Source organism: Vigna unguiculata, chromosome 3 (genome assembly GCF_004118075.2).
Source record: "Vigna unguiculata cultivar IT97K-499-35 chromosome 3, ASM411807v1, whole genome shotgun sequence".
Lineage (NCBI taxonomy): Eukaryota > Viridiplantae > Streptophyta > Magnoliopsida > Fabales > Fabaceae > Vigna > Vigna unguiculata.
Genome location: NC_040281.1, coordinates 16,688,817 through 16,700,699, shown reverse-complemented (window position 1 = coordinate 16,700,699; position 11,883 = coordinate 16,688,817).

The following is an 11,883-nucleotide window of genomic DNA, read 5'->3' as shown; positions in this document are numbered from 1 at the left end:
TGCAACTATGCATGAACATGTGAGGTATATTGATAAGTGTTTATATGCCTAACATAATAAGAAACACGAAATGGCATTCAAAGTTTCTGTGTTTCTGCTCAAAAATCGCCGCTAAGTGACGCATCCTTTTTGACCTTGCTTTTAACTGCCTGGTGGCAATGAACATCTGTCAGGTGACGCAATGGCGATTGGTGTGTATTGGCTGCTTTTTGATGAAATTATGATGTTTTAGAGTTTCTTGTAAAGTTTTGTGCACGTTTGAATGTATGATGTTGTAAAATTGTTGTTCATTATCAGTATTGTTGATTTTGTGGTGATTCAATGAGTGTGCAAACATGAAGGGTTCATGTTAGGGCTTGGGGAAATAATCTGGAATCTGATGAAGAGAGTTCAATTACAATAATTTCGCATTTGTATGATGTATTGGATGTGTATACATGTGGAATTGTTAATTAGTGTGATTCAGGTGCATTTGGGCAGCTAGATCGATTTCTAGGGAAACTGAGTTCCTCGCATATGCAGAAAACCTGGGTTTTTACCCAGGTATTGATGCACCACCTGGTGGCACCCTGTTTGCCACCAGGTGACGAGTAGTAAAAAAATATGCAGTTTTATGGTTTTTATTGAATTGGTTGCGAGTGAGATTTTTGTGAGTTTAATTGGAAGTATACATGTGGTAATGGAGTAAAAATTGGACAATTGTAATATCTAGGTCAAGGCACTAGATATGGTTGTGTAAATTGAACCAAAGGGAGTGGTGGATGAAGGAATTGTGCTTGTGTAGTCTAGGAAAAAGTATGTGGTTTGGCACAAAATACAGAAATTTTAGAAATTGATTTTGGTGTCGATTCCACAAGCATGAGTAGTCATTTTAAGAGCAGGTGTTATTTGCATGAGACTGAAGTTAAGTTTGCCTATATATGTGTGGATGGGTTACTGGAGTATAGGGTAAATAATGAATTAAAATAAGGGAATGAATTTTGCAATATGGGGTGTTCTGTTTTACAATTTTATGTGTGGGAGCTATCCTTGATTGAAATTAAGATTGGCATGGTTACAACTTGCGCAATAAATAAATATATATATATATATATATATATATATATATATATATATATATATATATATATATATATATATATATATATATATATATATATATATATATATATATATATATATATATATTAACATTTAGGATTGAGGTATATTTTGTTAATAATGTAGAATTGTGCTGCGTACAATATATAGATATGTAAATTGGTAAACTAGACTTATACATGAACTTTTTGAAGTATAAAAGCCTATTTTCGAGTGCTAAACAAGCAGTTGGCACGCTACTGATGAAGTGTCTGATGACACAGTGAAGGCCATTAGGCGATAGGGGTACTGGGGAAGTCCCTAGAGCGCGTGGCGCTTGACGGTGAATAGTGAACCGCCAGGTGATAGCCACTAATACAGTGGGTTTGATTTGGCCTAGCGCTTGACAACGAGAGGTTTCCGCCAAGCGGTCTGTGTTGGGATTTCGCCTAGCGGTACTAAGACAATGCCACGTGATAGCACAAGGGGTAGTGTGGTTTTTTTATTTTTGTCTTGTTTGTTGAGATGCGGACTTGGACTAGGAGATGCTTGACATTGTCACGAGTGGGTAGGTTCATGACTGGTGTTGAACGCGTGATTAATATGAGCGGAGAGTTTCATATTAATGATGCTCTCGTGTAAGGATACGAGTGGGGAGATTTGTATGTTTCGTGCTCACACTTGAAGGTTGTTGCGAACGGGAAAGTTCGTAGTTGGATGGATCACACATGTTGGACTACGGACGGAGAGGTCCGTAGAGTTGGATGGGAAGGTTCGTAGAGGTTGGACCACGAACGGGCATGTTCGTGGAAGTATGATGTATCTTGGGTCCATGGTCAAGTAATTGTATGGTGTGCTTGGGTTAGTGGTTTCATTTAAATAATGAAACGATGGTTCCAAAACCTTGGGGCAGCAAAGGTTTAAGAATAAGCACTAAGTTGAGTTAGAGTATTTTGGGTGAGTGTTTATATTATTAAATTGTTTGTTTATGTTGGTTTGAGCTCACTCTTTCTATTTGTATTTGGCGATGATCATGTGACTTGTCACATGGAAGCAGATGATATTCCAAGTGATGTTGGTGATGCCTAGAGGTGGAAAGGGGGCTATTATGGGAGTTTTTGCTACGAATCATTTTATGATTGTATCATTTATTTTCAGTCAGTTTTTGGAACTTGTAGTAACATTTATGGATTTGTTTATTTGAGTTTAAGTGCAACGAACGAGTTTTTAAATTTTCCCGCTTTTAGAAATAGTAATTTATGACGATTCGACTTTTAATTATAAATTATTGATTTTATTAAGTAATTTCAACCTAGGACGTTACATATACTAATTTGCAACTTTAGGCTAGGAAGAATGAATAATACAACCAAGGGAGCGGTAAGATGTGAGAAATTATAGTATAGATGCATGGGATGACTTCGATGACATTAGAAATCTTAAAGTGGCAACATTATCTCTTGATAAACCAAATATGGAAGTTTCCTTATAGCATAGCTAAACAAGTAAAAGCCCAATGTCAACTTTTGTGAAGATTAATCAATAATTGTAAGTACATAATATTAATTTGTTGTTTGTTTTATCAAGAATCAATAATCCTACACAAAATTTGATACTAATAATTTTACTTACATAAACAATTAATGGAATATCATCCGGAAGCACCTTGAACTAGGTATCATCCCATATCTTCACTGTAATCAATTTCACTCCATGCAACGATTATATAATCAACAACAACCAAATAAAAAATTAGTAAAATAAACTTCAATAAAACCTAATATTGAAGTTAAGGTTCAAATGAATTTGAAGTTAGGGTTCACATATTAACATGAGATAATTAATCAATGTGAGGAACTTGAGATTGAAGAATAGAATGGAGAAAATCCACATAAAGTAACACTAAATCACATACCTGAAAGAGATTCAAATTAGGGTTTATAATAAGCTGAAACTCCAAAAGAACATTAACTTTGACAAAAAAAAAAAGACATGGAGTAACAAAAAAACACCTACAAATAGTAAAATACACAAAGAGAAGACAACTTACCAAGAAAAATAAAATAACGTCCACAAGTAGAAGAAAAATTGACTTCAACATAAATAAGAGAACCAACTCTTCTACAACATGTATAGTGTTTTTTTACAATTACACTAAAATAAAATGATTTCATAAATTAATTTTCTAAATATACGTTACAGTACAAAAATATGTTAAAACGTAACAATTTTCTAAAGAGTGAGGGAGAATGAGTTTGACAATGTCTGTTTTTGGGCCTTGTGGTCCACATGATAAAACTGGTAATGTGGTATCATATAATATCAATAAAGTGACAACATACCTCATATATAAGATAATAATGATAATAATGTGACACTTTACCTGTTATTTTGAATATTATGTAAACATATAGTATTAAAGAATATTATGGCGTAACCAAACTACAATTTTTTTTTATCATAGTTACTATTAATATGAGAATATTTACTCCAATAGATGTATCTCAGAATATCTTCTAACCATTTTAGGTTGGTAAGGTTTGATGGGCCTTGTTGCGTTGCATCACTTAGCACATTTATTGGGGTTGGGTAAATACATAATCCCCACAGTTTCGGGAGTTTAATTAGTGTGCGAGAAATGCTTGTTGCTGTTATGACTAACCTTTTGGTCGAGTTGAGGTCGACTTTAGGATTCTACAAGTGAATAGACTGCTAGGCCGAGTTGTAAGTGATCGTCTATGATCGTGGACGCCATTTTATGCATGTCAAATTATCATTTTGGGTAGGATCTAGGGTTGTTTACTAGTCTTTGTGGTGTCAACTTATGCAGACCTTGATTTTGTGGTGTCGACTTAGGCAAGCTTTGGACTGTGCTTCCAACTTAGGCAGACTTTGGACAATGTTACCGACTTGGGTAGGCTAGTGATGACTTCATAGGTAACTACAGGGCATTAATGAGGGGTTTCTTCTTATGAAATGATTGTGTTGCCCTACGAAGCGTCTTGTCATATTAAATACATTGAATAATGGCTGATGTTGCCTTATTTAAATGGTTCGAGCTTGGAAGATGTGCGTAAGGGTTATGACCGTTTTTGAAACAAAATGATGCTTGGTGGTGCATTTTGTCATTTTTATTTCTCTATATTTGTTTGTGTTTATCATTGCCTTTTTCCTTTGTCTTTCTCTTTCATTTCTACATCCTTCGCACTTATTTCTTTCTTGTCTGCATTTCTTTTCTTTATAGTTTGCTAGTCCCTATAGGTGTGTCTTTTTCCTCTTCTCCTGATGTCAGCTATGGTCGTCATCGTTTGTTGTTGGAGAGGGAGATTACCCCTATGAGTGAGGGTTCTTCTCTCGCTACTTGTTGTTGCTCTTCCTTTGGTGGTTTCTCTAGGTTTCACGATTGTGGCCTCCAAGAAACATCAGAAGAAGAAGATGGCCCAGGGTAAGAAGGTTGCACTGCCTGTGATGTGGGCAAAACCATATGTTTCGGCAACAAGGAGACATGACCAGTTTCCTTCTATTAGGGATTGCAGGTATACTTGGATTTAGGACAAAATGGCCTTTTATGCTTTTGAGTTCGTAGATGACACGAGGGTGGTCGAGCTAAAGGACACCTTCAAACTCTGTCCAGAAGGGCTTACCGCTCTTCCGTATTCTCTTAGTGATAGGGTGTTTTCTCACCTTGATGAGAAAGATGATAACTTTGTTTTTGTTTATGTGTATTTCCGAGATTTTGACATTTCTTTTCCTATATTCGATTTCGAGAGTGGTCTTCTGATCGTGTTGTCGGTGGTTCTTCGTCAGCTTCACCCTAATAGTTGTGGTTTTGTAAAGTCATTCAAAATAGTATGTACTCAACTTGATCTTACCCGAACTCTTGGCATGTTCATTCTTTTCTATCAAATGTCGCATGTATCCAAGGTCGACTGGGTGTCTCTAGATGGTGCTCAATCCGACTCCTTGTTCGATATTTTTACTTAGTTTTTTAAGAATTTTAAGTCCAAATTTTTTAAAATAAAGGCCTTTTCTCCCGAGGCCAGGCTCAAATAATTCTTGTTCCCATACACTCGAGCGCTTAGGTTTCCTTTGTATTGGTCTTTTCCCAAAAATTTTAACTTTGTGTTTGATGGTTACCTAAGTGGCGAGGAGGACAAGGGTGTTGAGCTCATTAGGCAACTTCCTCGCACATCAAATGTTGGGACGTGCTTTATGTCCCTTTTGAGGATAGGTTTGTTACTCTTCTCATCATTGGTTTGTGGGTTTCCTGGTTAATCTTTTTCAAATTTTGTAAACTTCATGTTTCCACGTTAGGAGTGTATAAGAAATTGGCCTTATCCTACTAGTTTTGACGTTGAAGGTGTACCCGGTCAATTCGGTGTGATTCCTCGATCAATCCTCTTTTTGGGATGTCTAGTAGAGTTCTGAGATTTTGTCGATGCTCCCCTCTGGTGAGGATTGTGGTATCTTCTTGAAATGTAGTCTTGCCTCGAGTGGTGAGATTGATTGTGGATTTCCTTGTCTTTGTGTCGAGCTAACCTACTGTGATCCTTACAGGACTTGTGCCGAACAGATCGACTACAGCTAACCCGGCCTGGTCTAGCTTGACCCACCACGGGTTGATCACTTAGTGAGCCAACCCAACCCGGTTCACCTATTAGTGAACCAAAAAAATTTGAACCCGACCCAGCCCACCGTAGATAGATGGTTAAACGTGTTAGCTCACGAGCTCACTTAATTATTTTTTTTATTTTTTTTTTCAGTCATAACTAAATTATAATCGTAATTATAATTTAAATAATCATCAATACAATCCAAATACAAACCAAAATAACAAAAATACAAATTATCTATTTTTTGGCTAAAAAAACAACCTAACTTGATATAAATGCAAAACCCAACTTAACGAAAAAATACTTGTGTGACCCTTTATTTGCGGGTTGGTGAGCCAACCTAGCTCACCACGAGTTCAACCCAAGTGAGCCGGGTTCTAGGTGGGTTGGGTAAAAAATTAACCTATATTAAAATTTGTAAAAAGTTTTCAACCCAACCCGGTTTGAAACCATGGTGGGTCGGGTTAACTTGTGGGTTCCAACCTATTTTGACAACTCTAGCTCCTGGGGGAGTTATGCCAGACTTTCGAAATGCATCTTGTTTACGAGTGACATTGGCCTTCCTCCTCAGGACTCTTTCAATATGTCGGGGACCGACTTTTGTTGTGTTACTTGTGTGAGAGAGATTCTTTGTTGCTGTTGAGTGCCAAGTTTGCATTACCGACTGAGGGGTCCTTCGCCGAGGAAGAGGATGTGGATGGGTATTAGGTTTATAGAGGGGGTTTCATAGGGTAAAGACACAACACCAATGAGACTTGAGCGCAATCACATAAGGTATTAACACCACTCTCAACCCAAAACCTTAAAACAATGGGTTTGTGGGTCTTCGTCCTTATATGGTGCTCCACTTTCTCATTTTTACCCAATGTGGGACTTAGACTCACTTGAATTTCCAACAATCTTCCCCTCAAGGGTGAGCCCCTTCCACCACATTGGTGCACACCCCCTCTAGCAGAAGCATTTGAGTACCCCCTTCTCGTACCATCGTTCTTCTTAACAAGACACACTTACCTAGAACCTTTGCTAGGAAGACTTTCAATATTGGGACATTATACTTATCTGAGTCAGTCACCAATACTAATCATGGACTTTCATACCACTCGGTAGGTTTAAGAAGGAGGAGGTTCACTTGGGAGATACAACACACAATATACCAGAGAATAAAGCGGATATAATTTTCCCTAACTTGCAAGAATCTATGAGAAGCAACTATCAAAGAGCAGCAATAATAAATCACCACAACCACAAATAAAAACACCAAGAATTTTAACGCGAAAAACCCATCAAATCAAGGGTAAAAACCACGAGTCGTTCAAACTAAAGAAATAACTGCACTATGATCAACAATATTACAAATGAGTTTCAATCAACTGCTCAAATTAGTGCCAACACCCAACCAGATAGCAAAGCAACAAAACTTTCAAATAGAGAAGAACAAAGAGAAGAAAACCCTATAAAATTAGTGTTGTAGTACGAAATTAATTTCTCCCAACTTAGACCTCATATCGACAATCCGACCGGTCATAATGAAGAACTGTGTGTTCCAAACCTGCTGTAAAAATTTTAGCCCAATCCAACGGTGAACGAATCCGCAGTTCCGATTTTACGGTCGCAATTTTGTGAAAAACGTGAACAGATTTTTCCCTCTACCTCTTCCTCTATGTGCTAGGGTTTTTAGTGCATTATAACTCTATTGTTCTCCCTTTCTATTTATTTTGCAGCCCCCTCTCCACTAGGTTAAGTGAGACATATGCTTCTCAAATTTTGGACCTTTTCTCCATAAAGGAAGGGGGCTCAATACTTAACAAATCTCCCCGCACAACTATGTGGATATAACCGCCAAATCAGCGATCTCACAATAAACTTCAAACTTTCCTCTTGGCAATGCTTTAGTCATCATATAAGCACCATTATCATCTATATGAACTTTTTCCATCACCAACAACTTAGTATCTAAAGCATCATGTATCCAATGATACCTTACACCAATATGTTTGGATCTAGAATAGAAAGTTGGATTCTTACCAAGATGGATAACACTCTGACTATCAACAAACAATAAATAGTTATCCTTTCCAAAACCAAGCTCTTGCAAGAATTTCTTCAACCATAGAAACTCCTTGCATGCTTCAATAATGACAATGAATTCTGCCTCTATAGTAGATAATGTTACACACCTTTGCAGTCTTGATTGTCAAGCCACAGCTCCCCCTGCAAAATTAATAAAATAGCTCGAGGTGAACTTCTTGGAATCAATGTCTCCAACCATATCTAAATCTTAGTATCCCACTGAATTAGGCTTATCACCTTCAAAACAAAGCTTTATATCAACAGTACCATGAAGATATCTCAAAATCCATTTCGTAGCTTTTCAATGCTCTATACCTGGGTTTGACAAAAATCGAATGGTTGTACCAACAACATGTGCAATATCTGGTCTCATGCACACCATTGCCTACATCAAACTGCCCACCACAGACGCATAAGGAACTCTGCTCATATACGCCTTTTCAACTTCATTTGAAAGAATCTGTTTAACACCCAACTTAAAATGAGTAGCAAGAGGAGTGCTTACAACTTTCGCATTTTCCATCTGGAATCTCTGCAACACCCTTTTAATATAATGTTCCTATGACAACCAAAGCTTCTTTTCTTTTCTATCTTGAATGATTCTTATTCCAAGAATTTGTTTAGTAGCTCCTAAGTCCTTCATAGCAAATGACACCCCTAATTGCTTTTTCAACCTATTAATCTTGGAAATATCTTTCCCAACAATAAGCATGTCATCAACATATAATAACAGGATAATAAAGTCATTATTAGAAAAGCTTTTAACAAAGACACAATGATCAAAAGTAGTCTTCTTGTAGCGTTGCTCACACATAAAAGACTCAAACTTCTTATACCATTGCCTTGAAGCCTGCTTCAAATAATATATACTCTTCTTTAGCCTACACACATAATATTCCTTGCCTTCAATAAGAAAACCATCAGGGTGCTTCATGTATATCTCTTCCTCCAAATTATCATGAAAGAAAGTTGTCTTCACATCCATCTGCTCAACCTCCAAATCAAGAGTAGCAGCTAAACTTAGCATAATTCTGATGGATGACATTTTTACCACAGGTGAGAAAATCTCATTGAAATCAACACCTTTTTTCTGTCTAAAACCTTTCACCACCAATTTGACCTTGTACTTTGGAAATATAGAATTAGCATCTTGTTTCATCTTGAAAATCCACCTGTTTTCTAAAGCCTTTTTTTCCTTAGGCAATTCCACCAAGTCATACTGGGCTCTTCCGAATAGAATGGAGGTAGTCGATTCAAGATTTTGATTTAAGGAGTTGAGTTTATCTCTGTATTGTTCATCTCACTAATATTTAAGTCACTCTTGAATATGAATATATTCAAAACTTTATAGGATTTAAAAAATATAAAAGAAAAAATCTCACAGGCAATAATTTAGGATGCTGTTTTTAATTTAGAAGTTGAATATACTTAATAGGAGTAATAAAAACGTGGAATATTGCATTTTCTATACAAGTTATCTCCAGGCCGATTTGTGTATTTTTTAATTAGATATTGGTGTTCTTCCTTGTATGTACCGAATGATAAACATTTTAATGTATTCTGGGAGTATAATATTATGGGTTGGTTTATTAGTTGTGTTAAACATTAGGAGTATAATATTATGGGTTGGTTTATTAGTGTTGTGTTACAAATAGTCTGTTCAACCTCATTTATTTTTCTTTGAGTTAAAAAATTTCTAATTTATCCTGACTTATTTGTAAGTTAGTGGATCGGATCATTTAAATGTTTTAATTTTTTATATTTAAAATTGAGACAATTATATTTTTTATACTGATATAATTTTTATTTATTTTATTAAACATTATTATAAAAATATCCAATTTATTTAAATATTATTAATGAAACATTTTAGTCCTTTCAAGAATTCATGGTCTATCTACATGATTAGGTTATAAGCTGGAGTCGATTAGTTTCAAATCCGTTTAATTTCTAACCTTACTTGAATCTTTAATAAGTAAGATTTAATTAAGAGTTAAATCCATTTATACATCTCTAATTCTACATACTAATATTCTAACCATACAATAAACTAAGGTTAGCATTTTGATTTCTACATTTCTAATTCGTCTAAATTATGCATACTTAAGTACATTTATTGTTCGTTTTCAGAAGTTACTACAGGTGTGCTCATGGAGAGTGCAGTGTTAAGAAACAAATCCAACATCATTCGGACGATGAACAGATCGTGGTCACAACCTAGGAAGGGACACATACACACCCTATCAATAAGTCAGTGGAAACCTTTGACCAAATCTTGGGCATCCTACTCATAGGCAATCTACTCAATAATGCACCTCCCACATTAGAATAGAACATGAATGAATTATTATTGGAAATTAATGGCAAGTCTTCTTAAGACATGGCCAATGTAGTACGTTCTGTTATGGATTCAATAAATAATCATCTAAAAAAGATGCACTTATCTAGAAAAATCATTAACTTTTATGCATAGACATAATTTTGACTGTCTACACACTGAAATACTATATCATAATAGTTAAACAGTTTATAAATCATACACATGCACATGGCAATCATGAGCAAGATAACAGTAATCTCACCTAGTAAAACAGCGTACCTCATTCTTCTATTGCGATACATAGTACTAACACTATCTTCTACCGTTGCCATACAATGGATCAATTTATCCATGACTTGGTTATCATTGTCGTCATCACCGGCAAGACAAGATGACTAAGAGGAAGACAAAGAACAAAGTTCATGGGTACAATAATAATGTACCCCTTCACTTCCATTAGATTCATCATCGGAGTTACAGAAAGACATTGATCTCTCCTCACGATCACTACTCTCACCTTCGGAAGTTGTTGACTGAAAAAGTCGCCGACCCTTCAACTTTCCTCTTTCAATAGCCTCCCTACGTTCTTGGAGGATCTCTCTGACCGACACATCTTTGATTCTAGTCACGTTCTTCAATGGCTCAGGAGGTGACAGTGACTCTTGTTGAAGGTTGAACATGAGTTCCCTAGAAGAATATCTGCGGGGCTTGTGAATGGTTGAGTTTGAATGGAAGGATTGTCTGCGTGATGCTTTTGGCTTGGATTCCTTATAGGCTTCCTACTCTTGTTCCAGCTTCTTCAAACGTTGTTGGAATTCTTCTGTTATTTTTCCTTTTCTTTGGTAGCTTTCCATGGTGAGATGATGAAACTGTTTTTCTCTTTGTTGTTATATCTCTGTTTTTAAACTTCATTTTTTTGTTCTATTTCAATCTCAATCTCATCATTTGTGTGGGGTTCTTGAAAAGATAACTAAAATTTAACCTCTTCGTCACTTTGGTTTGAACATGATAAACAAAGTAACCACTTTTTCTTGAAAAAACTGAAGTGTAAGATTTTTTAAATAATTAGAAATAATTAGTTTAGATTAACAGAATCTGTCTAGATTTACTTGTCAGGAATAGGAAATTTCATTAGGATCCTATTTTGAAAGCATCACAACAGTTATTGTTTTTTATTATAAGATTTAACTTTGTTACATTACTAAAAACTGTTTTTGTTAATTTCTTTATGTTATCAATTTTTTTAATTACTTCTAATTATAATTAAATTAATACAAATACTAAAATTTAATTAGGAGATAAATAAAGAATAGATTGAAAGTGGTAAATGGTTAACAAAATCAGGTAAAGAAGTAAGAAGTTAATTTAAGAAATCTGAAGAAAAATGCATATTTAAAAGAACAAGATACTAATAATATCTTATCAAGAGATTCAAATATATAAGAATTTTACTATTTAAGTTGCGTAATGCAATTTATGATATAATATGTTAGTATTTTAGCATGTGTATGAAGTAAAATAAATATTTATTTTATGTAATTAAAATTTATTATAAATATATTTAAAAATATAAATTGTATTATGCTGAAAGTTTGTAAAAAACGTTTTTAAAATATATTAGATTTACAATAAAAATGTCCAATAAAATAATAGATTGAAAATGATGAGAATTTGACTATATAAGTTGAATAATGCAATTTATGATGTAATCTGTTAGCATTTCAGCATGTGTATGAAGTGAAATAAATAATTATTTTAAATAATTAAAATTTGGGATGGGTGTACAAAAATAAATATAAA